The sequence below is a fragment of the Gossypium hirsutum genome, chromosome D04 (genome assembly GCF_007990345.1).
Source record: "Gossypium hirsutum isolate 1008001.06 chromosome D04, Gossypium_hirsutum_v2.1, whole genome shotgun sequence".
Classification (NCBI taxonomy): domain Eukaryota; kingdom Viridiplantae; phylum Streptophyta; class Magnoliopsida; order Malvales; family Malvaceae; genus Gossypium; species Gossypium hirsutum.
In genome coordinates this window covers 4,918,969-4,929,441 of record NC_053440.1, presented here as the reverse complement: position 1 = coordinate 4,929,441, position 10,473 = coordinate 4,918,969, and positions in this window count along the sequence as shown.

Sequence of the window (10,473 nt, the reverse complement as noted above, 5' to 3'; positions counted from 1 at the left end):
ATCACTTTAGTTCCCAATAAATAAGGTCGAAATTTATCTAAAGCAAATACAACGGCTAAGAGTTCTTTTTCCGTAGTGGTGTAGTTGCTCTGCGCAGCATCTAGGGTTTTCGAGGCATAACATATGACATGTGGTTCTTTGTCTATCCTTTGCCCCAACACGGCTCCTACACTGCGCTCGCTAGCGTCGCACATAATTTCAAATGGGTATTTCCAATCTGGTGGTTATACTATAGGAGCGGAGACTAACTTTTTCTTAAGTGTATCAAATGCCTCCTTACATTTTGGGCCAAACTCAAATTTCTTATCCTTCTACAACAACTCACACAGTGGTTCAGCTACCTTCGAGAAGTTTTTTATGAAGCGCCTGTAAAACCCTGCATGGCCAAGAAAAGAACGAATTTCCCTCACAGTGGAGGGATAAGGCAAAGAATTTATAATATCAATTTTGGCCTTATCGACCTCAATTCCTTTAGATGAAACAACATGACCTAGAATTAAACCCTTGTCTACCATAAAATGACACTTTTCATAATTCAAGACAAGATTAAATTCTATGCACCTACTTAAAATTATCGTTAGATTTTTAAGGCATTCATCAAAACAATTCCCATATACAGTAAAATCATCCATAAAAACTTCGATAATTTTTTCCACATATTCAGAAAATATACTCATCATACATCTTTGGAAGGTGGCCGGCGCATTGCAAAGACCGAATGGCATCATTCTATATGCAAATGTACCGAATGGGCATGTAAAAGTGGTCTTTTCTTGGTCCTCCGGTGCGACTGGAATTTGAAAGAAACCTGAGTATCCATCAAGACAACAAAAATGAGTTTTTCCGGCTAATCTTTCAAGCATTTGATCTATAAAAGGAAGAGGGAAATGATCTTTTCTAGTGTATGAATTCAACTTCCTGTAATCAATGCAGACGCGCCACCCATTTTGTACTCGGGTAGGTACCAAGTCACCTTCGGCATTTTTCTTTACTGTCACACCCGTTTTCTTGGGCACGACCTGAACCGGACTTACCCACCTACTGTCAGAAATAGGGTAAATTACGTCAGCATCTAAAAGCTTGATTATTTCATTTTTTACTACCTCCATCATATTTGGATTTAGCCGTCTTTGCGCCTCTCGCCTCGGCTTCGTGTCTTCCTCCAAGTAGATTCTGTGTGTGCACGTCAAAGGGCTTATCCCTTTTAAGTCTGCAATGGTCCAGCCAATCGCCTCCTTATGACTTTTTAGTATATGAACCAAACTTTCCTCTTCATGTGTGGAGAGTCTATTGGAGATTATGACTGGTAGGGTATTACCCTTCCCCAAAAATGCATATTTCAGATGCTCAGGAAGTGGTTTCAACTCCAACTCTGGCACCTGTATAACAGAAGGTAATAGTTTAGTATTTGGAGATAATAACTCATTAACAAATTCAATTTCATCAAGTTCAGAATTATCTCCATAAATTGACTCGAAATTCTCTTCCACCAAAGAATCAATTATGTCGATACGATTTACGCTCAATATTTCACTTGGATGGCTAATGGCGTCGTAGACATTAAACTTTACGATCTCCCCATCAAACTCCATCGTGAGAGTTCCACTTCGAACATCAATTTTAGTACTAGCTGTACTAAGGAACGGTCGACCTAGCAGGAGATCTGAAGATCCAGGAGTGCTATCCTCCTCCATTTTGATCACATAAAAATCTGCAGGGAAAATAAGATCGTTAACTTTTACCAGAACATCCTCGAGTACTCCTTCTGGATGCACAACAGACCTGTCCGCCAATTGAATGATAACACCTGTTTTTGTCAAAAAACCCGCGTTAAGTGATTCATAAATAGAATACGGCATTACATTTATAGAAGCCCCTAGATCACACATAGCCTTTTTAATTCCCAAATGGCCTATTTTGCATGGTATTGCAAACATGCCCCTATCCTTACATTTTGCCGGCATTTTTCGCTGTAACACTGCGGATACATTCTCACCAACATTCACCTTTTCATTACCTGTTAATTTTCGTTTGTTGGTACAAAGCTCTTTAAGAAATTTAGCATACCGCGGTATTTGCTTGATGGCATCCAACAGCGGAATATTGATCTCGACATTCCTAAATGTTTCAAGAATTTCTTTATCCTCTTTACCTCTTCGACACTGGTTGAATCGTTCTGGAAATGGAGGTTGAATTTTAGGCAATGGAGGCTTCGATCGGACCTGTTCATCTTTTTCGGGTTTTTCCTGGGTAATTTATTGGGCAAGATTCCTGTCAGGAATTGGTTCCAGTACCTTTCCGCTTCGCAACGTCACTGCATTTGCATTTTTTCTAAGGTTTGGTTCTGTTTGTGACGGTAGCTTCCCTTGAGAAGTCAATTTCTCAATCGATGTGGTCAACTCTCTTATGGACGCCTCGGTTTTCTGTTGGAAATCTTTCGTCTCTTTTTGGAAATTAAGAGTTTGCTGTTGGAAATCAAGAACATTAGCTGCTAACTTATTGACCATGGTTTCTAGAAAATTACCTGAACCTTGTGGCTGTTGCGGAAATCAATTTTGGTATGGCTGGTTATTTCGTGGATTGGTCCCATAGCTTAAGTTAGGATGGTCCCTCCACCCTGGGTTGTAGGTATTAGCGTAGGGGTCGTACTGCCTTTATGGTGGCCGAGGGAAATTTCCCACAGCACCCAGATGGGCCGTGGTATCATCATACAAACTGGGACATGCATCAGTTGCATGATCTGGTGTAGCACATATTCCACATAACCGAGCTATCTTTGTTTTTTCTGTAATAAGAGAGTTCATCATATTAGTAAGTCTATCAACTTTATCCTCTAAGGTTGAATTACTTAGCTGATGAACCCTTCTAGGGGGTTCAGTATTGGCTCGGAACTGCTGAGAATTTGCAGCCATCGTGGAGATCAAGTCTCTCGCTTGTTGGGGAGTCATGTTGACCAATGCTCCTCCACTAGCAGCGTCTACCATATTCATCTCCATGGGCTTCAAACCTTCGTAAAAGTATTGGAGGAGAGATTGCTCTGTTATACCATGTTGTGGACAGCTTGCACACAACTTTTTAAATCGCTCCCAATAATTGTAAAGGGACTCAGCTTCTTTTTGTCTTATTCCAACGATCTCTCTTCTTAGCTCAGCTGCTCGAGATGCTGGAAAAAACCTGTTCAGAAACAAACGAGATAGATCAGCCCAAGTTGTAATAGATCCAGGGGGTAAATAAAATAACCATTCCTTAGCGGAATCTGCTAGGGAGAAAGGGAAAGCACGCAATTTAATCTGATCCTCAGTTACCCCCTGAGGTTTCATGCTAAGACAAACTATATGAAATTCTTTCAGATGCTTGTGGGGATTTTCATTTTGTAACCCACGAAAAGTTGGCAATAATTGGATTAAACCTGACTTCAATTCAAAATCAGTATCCATAGTAGGATACGCGATGCATAATGGCGGTTGTTCTGTTGGAGCTTCGGCCAGTTGCCGAATCGTTTGAGCCATTGGATCGTGTGCTAAATTTGGGTTTTCGTTAACCCTAGCGTTAAGCACTTCTTCTGGTGAGTCGACTTCTACTTTTTCACTTTCAATTGTTTGAGTAGGGTTTTCGTTAACCCTAGACTCAGCTTCGTCGTCGACTTCTATTTGTGGCGGTGGGTTACTTTGAGTTCCAACCACCGTTGACTGCTTTTTTCGTAACTTTTTCTCCTTGCGATTGGCTCTAGCAGTCTTCCCAATTTCTGAATCGAACGCAAGAGTACCTGGAGCAGATCTGGTCATAAGAAACAAAAAAACAAGATTAGTACGTTGCCAGTCCCCGGCAACGGCGCCAAAATTTGATGCGGTCGTTGAAAGCACCAAAAATATCCTATCCCTAATAAATAATGAAAAGAATAGTAAAAGGAAAGTAGGGTCAAATCCTCAGGGACTGGACTTGCAAAATATCTTGTTTCGTGATATCCCAGGCAGAGTCTTGCCCAAGACAACCTGCGTTCCTAAAAAAAATAAAAACAATAGAAGAATTAAATTGTTGGATCTAGAAACGAAAAATAAAATAAAAACAGAATTAAGAATATTGAATTGAAAATTAGAAAAAAAATAAAAAATAGAATTGAGAGAAAGAAAATTCTTATGGGAGATTCCAGCCTCCAGTTGTCTCGTTCCGCCTTGGGTTAAATCCTCGGCTTTTAGATGAGCTTAGTGGCTCATGGTTGTGGTAGAAAAGAAAATAAATAAATAAAAAAGATTTTATTGAAAAGAAATATGAAAAGAACAAAAGCCTAGACTTTTGGGGAGAGAGTGTTTACAGAAAAAGAAAAGATGGGCTCCCCTTTTGAGTCACTTCACCCCTTATTTATAGTGCTAGGGGAGATATTCTAATTCTACTTAAATTCCTAAAAGATAAATACATTTAATTGAAGATAAATAAAGATAAAATAAAATCCTAAAAATAATCCTTAATAATTATCTCAATATTAATTATCCTAATATAATTAAAATAGAGTTTAATAAAATAAAATCTCTTCTTTTTGCATTTCAACCCTTGTGTCCTCCATGCTTGCACTTTTGGCACCAACTTTTCCTTGTGTCGCACATTGGCCCATTTTATCTCTAAATTCACGCTTTTGGCCCTTAATTTTGCTTTTGCTTCAAATTTAGTCCCTATGAGATAAAAGATCATAAATAGCTCAAATTAGCAGGATCATACTCAGAATAAATACATAATTAATACATAAAAATACGTTATTCTAGAGTATTATCATGTTTTCTTTAAAAGTATGATAAAATGTTAATGTATAACATGAAACAAATGCTTTAATTTAAATTAAATATGTATATGTATTTACAAAATATGTATATATATAACTATAATATATAAGTAAATTTGAAAATATGTGTATGCATATATTAAAGCATATATATATAAGTATACATATAAAAAAGGAAAAGGAATGAAATATATAAAACAAAAAAAACTTATAATAATTTCTAAAAAATATGTATGTATATATATGTATATGAAAATTATGAAAATAAAAAAAGTACAAAAGTATGTATATGTGTATATATTTACAAAGTAAAAAAATGTATAAGTATATATATGGGTAAATCATGAAAATACGTATATGTATATATTTAAATCCTTATATATATGTACAATATGTATATAAAATAATGGAATATATAGAATAATAAAAAAATTATAATAATTTAAAAATATAAAAAGGTACATATATATATACTATAGAAAATGAATGTATATTTTGAATTATAAAATGTGAGAAATATATGTGTACTATAAAATGTGTATGTATATAAAATATAAATGTATATGTATATACATGTATATAAAAATTGTGAAGATAAAATGATAATAAAAATATAAACATGTGTATCTTCTACAAAAATTTAAAACATATATGCACATATATATATATTATAGAAATGTATGTATGTACATGGAAATAATAATTATAATAATAAATAATGGTATAATATAATAATGATAATGACATTAAAAAAATTAAATAATAAAATAGCTAAAAAAATGGACTAAAGTGAACTAAAAACGAAAAATGGGGGCAAATTCGAAATAAATTAAAAGATAGGACTAATTTGAATGCGCGAAAAACATTGAAGGACTGGGAGGGCAATTTTTCTTTCTCCCCGAAACGGTTACGTTTCAGAAAGGATCAAATAAAAAATCGCAACAAAATTACAGGGTAAAATTTAAAAAAAAACTAAAAGTACTTGATTGAAAAACCAGTAAAAAGCGGAAGGGCTAAAAGTGCAAATAAACCTTCCGCTTCAAAACACTCGGATCCTACTAGCGGGTCAGGTCAAGCGCTCGGGTACAGGTTTATACGGCGCCGTTTTGGGGCCACCGAAATAGGCCCTAAACGAGTCGTTTTTAACCTGTTATAAAACCCAGAAAATATCATAACCAGTTTCCATTTAAAAAAACACAAAACAACCCTAGCTTTCTCTGCTAGGGTTTTCAAAACTCATCCACTATGCCACCGCTAGTAACTGGGCCATACTACGGCCACCGACGTTGCTTCGGTCCTTCACTGCGATGGCGAGGACTTCAACGGCACCGGGTAAGTATCACAGATTTCTTTTTTTTTTTAAATATCATAACAAAATGAAATAAAAAAACGAAAAGAAAAAAATGAACCACCTCTAAAAATATAATCTCTGATTTCTTTTCAAAATATTTTGGATTTAATCTTGTCTCCCCTTCCCCCCCCTTTTTTACAAATTCGATAACGACCTTTTATAGCTGAAAGAAAATAATAGAAAAAAAATCTATTTCCTCTCTCAATCTTTGTTGTGTTTTTGCTATTATTTTGTTTTTGCTGCGCTGTACGCCTCTTTTTCTCAAGTTCGGTGTGCACGTACATGGAGGCGCAACTCGCGCGGAGAGAGACTCTAGCCCCGACTCGTGCAGCGGCTAGAATGCTGGAGGCCGTCACTAGGGTTTCCTGATCCTGTCTCTGTTATTGATTTTGGGCTATTGTTTGGTGTTAGGCTAGGTTTTGGTCTAGTTTTAGGTTTATTGGGCTTGTAAAAAAGACTGGGTTGCTCTATTTTTGTTTTGTATAGGCCCGGGCCAATTTGGCTTGTTACAGCTACCCCTCTTTGATCGTTGTCGTGTAAATTTTTATGACTCGGTTCAAGTGAATTTGGTATGATTGATGAATGTGTTTTAGTTGTGATTATTGTTGGCTTATTAATGAAATGTATAATTAGTATTATGAATAGGTTTAGAAGTGATAAATGATGTGATCAATGAATGAATTATTGGTAAATTAATTGATTGGGTATATATATATGTTGTCCAATTTGGTGTATAAATGTTGTTCAATCTAGTGTATATATGCTGTCCAATTTGGTGTATAAATGCTGTCCAATTTGGTGTATAAATGTTGTCCAATTTAGTGTATATATGCTGTCCAATTTGGTGTATAAATGCTGTCTAATTTAGTGTATATATGCTGTCCAATTTGGTGTATAAATGCTGTCCAATTTGGTGTTTATATGTTGCCCAATTTGGTATATATATCTGCTGTCCGATTTGATGTATAAAAGCTGTCCAAACAAGGTAGATTACCTATGTTTGTAATATGTAGTATAGTTAGTAAATTCAAATGAATAAATGTGTACAAATAGATGTTTTGATATATGCTTGGTCTATGATATGTAATCATATATGTTTGAAAATGTTTTAAGAATTTGAATGATATCAAATTTTGATTAGGTAAATGATAATGATATGGTTGAATTTTGAAACATGGTTGGTATATGTAAATTGATTAATGATGCATATTTGATTTTAATTGGTTATGTGCTTATATATATTTATATATATATAAGATGACTTATTCGAGCGAGTGAATGATTGCTATTTGAATTTGATCAAAAAAAATATGAAATGAAATTTCGTGATTGAGTTAGTCTAATTTATGCATAAATTTTAAAATGAAAGACTGTTCTGAGTTGGGTTTGGATAGGTAATGCCTCGTAACCCTAATTTGGCGACGGACACGGGCTTGGAGTGTTACATTCCAACTTGGCATAGGACCGAGAAAAGGAAAAATATAAGGGTTAGGATACATATAAGGGCTAGGATACGCACCTAGCATAATCTGAAGGGGCTATGGTGTGGGCGTCATCGCTTGAGGCGTTGGGCTCGGTGATTGTGTGGGCACTGTTGATGGGCCTGTTTCGTCATCCATTCTTCTTGGATTTAAAAGGCCCCATCGTTCCCTTTCGACACTGTAACAGCTCGATTTTGAACCTAATCGGAACAGTGGTTTCAGGACTACAAATTTGAGTCCAAAAATATTTTAATATTATTTTATGTGTTTATTATGTATGAATTTACTTGTGTGATAATTTCGTGCTTTAATTTCATCGTTTGAGTATCCGATTAAATAAAAGGATTAAATCGTGAAAAATAAAAATTTAATGGTTAAATATGAAAGTGCCTAATTGTTGTTGTCTTTAAAATTTGCAGGTTTTATAATGCAATTAGTCCATTATGTAAGTTAGTGGGTGGCAAAGGACTAATGTAACCTTATTATATGTTTTATATAAATATATTAGTAAAGGTTAATTTAGTAAAATGATAGTAATGTTAATATATGTTAATAAAGTAAAACATTAAATAAAATTATCATGCAAATGTTCATCATCTATAACCGAAACCACCAAAGAAATAAAAAGAAGAAAAAGCTTTGAGTATTCGACACTTACATGTCTTAATTAAGGTATGTTTCGATTTCGGTTTTTGTTAATTTTTACGTTTTTGAGATCGTTGCTTTGTGTTCTTTAAAGCCCGTACTTCAAATTTGTGAATTTGTGATGATTTTGAAATATTCCATTGATGAATTTATGAGTTCTGTGATGTTTGAAGGTGAAATATGAAATATATGTGTTAGATTAACATAGTTTGTTTTTGAATTTTTGATGAAATTGAGTAATTAGGGTTAAATTATAAAAATAAATTTTTGAGGGACTAAAATGAAAAATAAATGAAAAGTGTGGACTTGTATAAAGTTATTGAATACTCGTCCCTAGCATAATATAAGGAAATTTTCTGTATTTTGTGTTTTATTCAATAAGGACTAAATTGTAAAAAGTGTAAAATGTCAGGGGTAAAATAGTAATTTTCCCATTAATGTGTTTTTGGATTAAATTGAATGATTTGATGAATGAAAGGGTTAGATTTGAATATGTTTAGATTAAGAACCGAAGAAAACGACATTAAATCGGGGGAAGTCAAAAGTAGTCGAGTAATTAATTGTGTCCGTCGATATCCGAGGTAAGTCTATAGGCATATAAATGTTGTTAAATTTGATAAAATATTTATGTTACATGATGAATGAAAATTTATGAATCTTAATGTGTATTGCCGAATGCAAATGTTATTTGGGAGCCTGATTATAATGTTCGATTCGATCGAGATTCAATGTCCGAAAGCCCTATGAACCCTAGGAATAGTTAGGATACATATGTCATGACATAGGATTTTCGATATGTGTTATCGTGTAAGACCACGTCTGGGACGTTGCCATCGACTTGTGTTTACGTGTAAGACCCTGTCTGGGACAGTGGCATCGATATGTGATTACGTATAAGACCATGTCTGGGACGTTGGCATTGTACGAGCTTCTGACTATCCACATATCTTTTTTAATTCCGAACGATTCAACGGGCAATGTTAAATGAAGATTAAATGTGAAATCGAATTAAAATGGCTCAGGTATGTATTTATACCAAGTTGTGAAAATAAGGCAAGTCAGTTGTTGTATTGATTGTATAAATGTTAAAATATAAATGTGAACTATGTGTATACATATGTGATTGTGCATATTCGGCTAAATGTGGTATGTGTGATTTTAATACTGAGATTTGGATAAGTCCATGTATATTTGTACAATTAGCCATATGGTATGTGTATGAGAGATTTAAATGATAACCTTGTATTGGGAACATGTATATTCGGCCTTGTTAACTTGTAATAATATACAATAGATGATATATATAAATTTGCTTATGACTTTCTAAGCTTTAAATAGCTTACTCTGTGTGTTTGCACTCGTTTATCTCTGTTTTATAGCTTTTGAAGTCGTTAAGAGCTCGGGGATCGTCAGCAAATCCTATCACACTATTGACAGTTTCTTTCGGTACTTTACTAAGTTGATTTTGAGTTTATGGCATGTATAGCATAATTAAAATGTTGATTTTGGAACAAGTATGTATATATAATTAATAGCCATGCGAAAATGGCTTATTTCATTTGTTTGAGTTTGGTATCGATGCATAGGGTTTGAATGGCACTACACCAAAACAGGCTTTTAGCGGCATTTTCAGTGGCGTTTGGATAAAAAACGTCGCTAAAGATCAACCATTAGCGGCGCTTTACGGAAAACGCCGCTGAAAATAATCATTAGCGGCGTTTTTAAGAAAGCACCGCAAAAAACCTAAGCCGAACGACGTCGTTTCCCGAGCTTTCGGAGATTTAGCGGCGTTTCTAAGAAAGCGCCGCAAAAAAACATAAACCCAACGACGTCGTTTTGTGAGCTTTCGGGGATTTAGAAGCGTTTTTAAGAAAGTGCCGCTAATGCTCAGGGCTTTAGCGGCGTTTTTGAGAAAGCACCGCAAAAAAACCTAAGCCCAACGACGCCGTTTTGTGAGTTTCGGGGATTTAGCAGCGTTTTTAAGGAAGTGCCGCTGATGCTCAGGGCTTCAACAGTGCTTTCTCAAAAACGCCGCAAAAAAACCTAAGCCCAACGACGCCGTTTTGTGAGCTTTCAGGGATTTAGCGGCGTTTGTAAGAAAGCGCCGCTAATGGTTTGGGCTTTAACGGCGTTTTTGGGAAAGCGCCCCAAAAAAACCTAAGCCCAACGACGCCGTTTTCTGAGCTTTCGGGGATTTAGCTGCGTTTTTAAGAAAGCGCCAC